Here is a 6,000-nt window from a genome sequence, read left to right as displayed (position 1 = left end):
AGTGTCCCTTCAACAAAATATCATAAATATCTATCTGTTTCAGACAGTTTTGAAACATTTTAGCCATGTTTGTTAGCACCTATTTTTAAATATTTTTGGATAAATACCTACATACTTTTACATATTTTAGGTTAAAGTTCATATTTTCACATAAACACACAATTGAAATGTTAGAATCATCTACAAAGTCACTAGTGGAGCAAATTAATATTTTAAACTTAAACAATACTGCTGCTAAAATAAGAAAATGTTCCTGGACCAATTGGAATAAAAATAAGTAAGTACAAAATTAAATAGTGTTTTAAATAAAAATACTGGACATCAAACGCTGCAGAGTTATAAAGCTGTTTTGGAAAATCCATCAGATGCCTCAGATGTTTCAATTTTTTTCTACTTCAAATAGTTTCATTTACATACCTACGCAATAATTACATCTGTGGAAGAGGAAAGAAGTTTTACCATATTGTACAAAAATTTGCTAGGATCAAATCGTCAAAGGTTCACTTACGAAAATTTGAAACATTATTTTATTATTTATCGTAATAAAGCGTTTTCTGTTTGTGAATAAATAAGAAATTAAACTGTTGAAATATATATGATTTATTGTAATAAGTACTTAATTAATTTTTTTTTTGTTTTGTAGCAAATAATTATGAAATTTTAATAACAAATTTTCCAATTATATCTACATATTTTAGGTACCTATACTACCTATTATTCATTTTTTAGCACCTAAAAATCCTAAGACTAGAAGGTAATCATTAATCATCACCCCCTTTCACTCATCGATGGCCTTACCTTTACCTGAAACCGTTGCTAACTGACGTCCGTATGACCTTTTTCGGAAATGGCTCATTGCAGACATTCAGGTAAACGTTTGTTACAATCGTACAGCTTATCAAATTTGGACAGAAACATAAAATACCTACCGGAATAAATTGAAACTACTTCCTGTTACGAGACCACCAGAAGTTGGCTCCGGCAAGGGACGGAACTGACCATCCGTCCAGGTAAGTATGTCAACTTTTCATTACGAACACTTCAGTCATAGTATCATGAATGAATAAATTATTGTATCCATCAATAAGAACATTAGGTAGGTATGATGAATGTCTTGTTATTAATAAAACTGATATAATATGAAATATAAATATATGCGGGGTTGATAATATCCTGTAATCCTATTTTTCCGGGATTGAAGAAAAACAAAAAAACAGGTTCCACCGAGACTTGAACTCGGATCGCTGGATTCAGAGTCCAGAGTGCTAACCATTACACCATGGAACCACGTGGCCCACTTAAAAAATTACGTTACTCAAGCCCTTACAATTTAAATTTTTTTATTAAAGTTTCAATATATGATTATTTAAAAAAAATAACAACAATTTAAAAATTACATCGCCAGTTTGACAACATCGTGAAAAATAAGATTATAAAAATTTAAAATATTTTTTATACTGCCATCTGTAAATACTAACCTTCACAAATATAATATTTAGTATGTTGTTGATGGAAAAGTTGAAAAATAAAGATGGCGCTATACGCTCTAATTATATTCAAATATAAGATTATTCAAACTACATTTTGATTTATATACAAAATTTTTGCCAAAGTGGGTATATTCCTCGGTAGTATAGTGGTAAGTATCCCCGCCTGTCACGCGGGAGACCGGGGTTCGATTCCCCGCCGGGGAGATTTTTTGGACTTTTTCTTATTTTTTTTGTAAACGTCTACAATAATATTATTATAGTGACTCAATATTTTAGAGCCTAGAATCTAGACTATTAAAACATCATTCATAAAAGTTATTTTGCATTCAATTACCATTAGTTACCCGAAGAAAGTTTTCATTTTACAGTTTGCTTACACGCTTCCCCACGTAAAAAACACCGGATTTATCGAAATATATAACTACCAGTCTATTTTGGTAATCGACGCGTTCATTGATCTATGATCATTGTTACCCTATATTGATTAGCTTACGATATTATTGTTAACTAAATAGTATTATTGAACCCATCGACAGGAGTGTTGACAGGTGGCACTACCACCCGGTATTGATTTGAGTTGTTAGATATATAGATATACCATTATCAATCGTCCGGTGTTCGAATTTAGAACTAAGCTCAACACAGTATAAAAAGTATTGAAAGATAAATGTTAGCATGTGGCGTCCTCAGTCAGTGGCCAACTTATAGTAATGGATCTATATCTGTACTACCAATATATTTCAATTTATTTTTTAACATATTGTGGACATTACAAATTATATGTTTAACACGTTCATAATATGACATGAAATAGTGAAAAAGCAGTGAAAATACAATTAGGTATACATCTATAGAAGTTCAAAGAAGTACACCGAGTTTGCTAAGGAGAGTTATAGCTGGTGTTAAACACGGATTAATATAATAATTACATTATCTACACGCAAGGATCGTGTCACCCACGCGGTGGTAGGACGTGGAAGGCGGCGTCACGTGCTCACGTGTCGTGGCTGTCGTCACACGTGTCATCCAAGATGGATGGAGAGGGTCGCGAGCCTAATTGTCGTCATGGGAAATTATATTCAGATGCATCGGCGGTGCACGCGTCTAATTATGCTGCAAATTATTTCACACCTTTTTGTATCGGGGATATTCGTGAGAATTGAATGGATTATGGTGGGGTCATGGACTAAAGGTTTTGGAGCATTATTATTTTCTATTTGTAGAAACGTTTGTGAAGATTTTTTTGATTTTGCTGGCAATAGAGCTTTATTTATACGAGGCTATACTCAGACTTGTGGCGGAGAGATATTTATTTAAAAAGTCTTAAAGAGTGATACAATAAGCTATTCTATATTGGGACCAAGTAGGTAAAATGTTTGTTACACACCTAACAGCTAATTTTGACAATATATTTTAGTACTATGTAGGTATATCATAAAAAAAACATATTCGTCTTCTTATTGTGCCATCCCCTAGCGGAGGTCGGCCACTATCAAGGCGATCGTATATTTGTCGTCTGCTACCCGGGACAGTTCAGTGGAGCTTCACTCGTTCCAGTCACGAAGGTTCTTATGCCACGAAATGCGGCGCCGTCCTCTGCTACGCTTACCATTGATCTTTCCTTGAATGACAAGTTGGGGAATGCTGTAGTTTTGTCCTCTCATAATGTGGCCGAGGTACTGTAGTTCCCTGGTTTTGATACTACCTAGAACTTTTCGATCCTTCCCCATTCGATTGAGAACTTCGACATTGTCACTCTCGAAAGCTTCAAGTCTCCGTGACATCTCTTGGTTTAGCGTGCATACTTCCGTACCATAGAAAAGAATTGAGAGAACATAACAACGTACCATACGCAGTCTCAGACCTAGGTTAAGGTCTCGATTGCTAAGGAGGCATCTCATTTTTTGAAAGGCACTCCTTGTGATCTCAATTCTAGTTTTTATTTCCTGAGACTGGTCCCATCTCTCATTGACTCATGTACCTAAATATTTATAATTGGTCACACTTTCGATTGGTTCGCTGTTAATCACAGAATTTGTGTTGGTGTCTGGTGTCGCTATTTTTGATACTAGTAATAGTTTTATTTTCTTGAGGTTCATTTTTAAGCCGACGAACAGTCGACGCTGTTTTTTTTATTATAGTGTTATGGCGATCAGGCCATAAATTACCCTGCTTCAGAACATTGATCCATTACAATGGCTTTTACATTTCTATTTATTTATCTGTTCTGTGACCGTAGTTCAGTTCAAACATCGCCGCATCTCGGTGGTGAAGGTGGAGGTAGGCTGTTAACATCCGCCATAAATAGTGCACACTAAACTTTGTCAGTCATACGTATTTGTTTTCATTGAAAGAAGACTGCAATTATTTACAGATGATGTTGATTAGTTTTTAAAATTCAATTAAACCCTGCGAACCAAGCCGTAATATAATATAATACTCAACAAATACTCGTCTATCTATAAATTATCAAAAAGTATGTCAATAAATCATACAAAACTTTGGATATTTTATAGATAGAATAATATTTTTTATCTAATATAGTTTGGTTTAGGCAGGGTTTAATGAATTTAAAAAAAATGTACCAATACTATGTGTAATATGTATTCTTAATCCAACGAAAACATATACCTAAGTATGTATGAAAAAGTGTGACAATTTTGTCGTGTCGTTCAAAATACACCAAAACTATTATGGTTAGGTTTAGGCAGGGTTTAATTGATTTTTAAAAACTAACCAATACCATCTGTAAATTGTAGTGTTAGTTCAATAAAAACAAATACGTATGACTAACAAAGTTTCTTCTTCTTTCTTTTTCTTTCTTTTGCCATGTCCGCCCCTTAACTGGAGCATATGGACACCACGTGGCGCCTCCAAGAATCCCTGTCGCTCGCCAGTCTTCTTGCTTCGTTCCAGGTGAAACCAGCATCCCGTAGCGTATACACTCTTTAGCGGCCTTCCAGGACGCCGGAATCCGGTCGGCTTGAAGAACAGGCAAGCCAAGTTTAATGTGCACTATTTATAGCGGATCTTAACAGCCTAACTCCACCCTTCGCTACTGTATCTGTACAAGTAAAACTACGTAACGCTGTCGATATTTTGATTTTATTGTGAAAAGGTTTTCTCTCCCTATTTTTTATATTGAATAGGGTAATAGGATGTAAGCTTTTGAAGGGGGGTTTTCTAGCACCGTTTTGTATGATGATAATAATTGAACAAAGAGCGATCACACCTCTGGGCATAAAATTATCCATTATCAATTGACTTACGCGTGATCTCACGTAAGCAATCATGGAATTACAAATTACCTACATAATACTATATTTGCATATTATAATATAATTGTCTTTTAATGCCTTCTGAATATACAAGCTTAAAGCTTTGTCTCGTTTGATTTTATTCATTTTATTTGTAGTTTTAATATTAATTTTTCTGCTTCTTCGACCATGTCCGCCTTTTAGTTGGATCATACGGACACTACATGGAACATCCAAGAATCCTTGTCGCTTGCCAGTCTTTCATCTTACCATCATCCCGTAGCTCCATCGCCGTATACACTCTGTGGATGATTTCCAGGACTGCCTAGCCTAATCCACGACATTGAATATTGCAATAGTCAAAACATATTCGTTTATCTATAAAATATCTAAAATTATGCCATTGAACCATATATAATTTGAGATATTTTATAGATAGAAGAATATTTTTTATCGATTATGGTTTGGTTTCGACAGGGCTTAATGAATTTAAAAAAACTAACCAGCATCATCTGTAATACGAATGTATTATTAATTTAACGAAAACAAATAAGTATGACTGAAAAGTGTGCACTATTTTTGTCGGACCGACCAAAGCATACCTAAACTATGCTTTGGTTTAGGCAGGATTTAATTGAATTTAAAAAACTAATCAGTACCTCTACAAATTGTATTCTTAGTTTAATGAAAACAAATAAGTATGACTGATAAAGTTTATTGTGCAATATTTATGTCGAATCTTAGCAGCCTACCTCCACTCCTCGCCATTGCGAGGTGCAAACACGTAGGTATAAGATTCACGCGGAGATCAATATAGAGATTCACCCTATTTATTACTCAATTATATATAACAAGTTTTTTTAAATGTGATAATAATTTTATTCCACAATGTAAGGAAACAGGGCTTAATTTGGCGGGGCACTTTCACGGTTGCATCAATCCATTGTTGGGTGTTCCCCTCCGTCCAATTATTTAACTGTTCAGTTAACATTTTGAGTAACGGGGGTTGTTACACCTGACTCTGGATTTACATGGGGATTATTAAGTTACGTTATAATCTACGTTTAGTTGAAAACGGTTGAGCACGCACGGATAATGTGGTATCAAGTTAACTGTGACTTTATTTTTTTGAATTTGGAATACATTAGAAGTTAGACGGAAAGATGAAAATGATTTTGTTTTCATTGTTAAAAAAATAAATGGAAAATAACAAAGGTACATAGGGTTACTTGACTATATTAAATTTATAGAAA

The 6,000-nt window shown here is 34.3% G+C and overlaps 2 non-coding genes across 2 annotated transcripts; one reads left to right on the top strand and one right to left on the bottom strand.

The window, feature by feature from the left end:
• Positions 1-1,215: 1,215 nt before the first annotated feature.
• TRNAQ-CUG (transfer RNA glutamine (anticodon CUG)) lies at positions 1,216-1,287 on the bottom strand. Its single transcript has one exon. It is a non-coding gene; the product is annotated as a tRNA-Gln (tRNA).
• Positions 1,288-1,622: 335 nt separating this feature from the next.
• Positions 1,623-1,694, top strand: TRNAD-GUC (transfer RNA aspartic acid (anticodon GUC)). The gene has a single exon. It is a non-coding gene; the product is annotated as a tRNA-Asp (tRNA).
• The last annotated feature ends 4,306 nt before the right edge of the window (positions 1,695-6,000 follow it).

The sequence above is a fragment of the Rhyacophila brunnea genome, unplaced genomic scaffold (assembly GCF_057557595.1).
Source record: "Rhyacophila brunnea isolate RB1 unplaced genomic scaffold, BYU_Rbru_1.0 scaffold_21, whole genome shotgun sequence".
NCBI classification, from domain to species: domain Eukaryota; kingdom Metazoa; phylum Arthropoda; class Insecta; order Trichoptera; family Rhyacophilidae; genus Rhyacophila; species Rhyacophila brunnea.
Note: the sequence above shows the minus strand (reverse complement) of the source record. Positions and strands in the feature narration are given on the sequence as shown.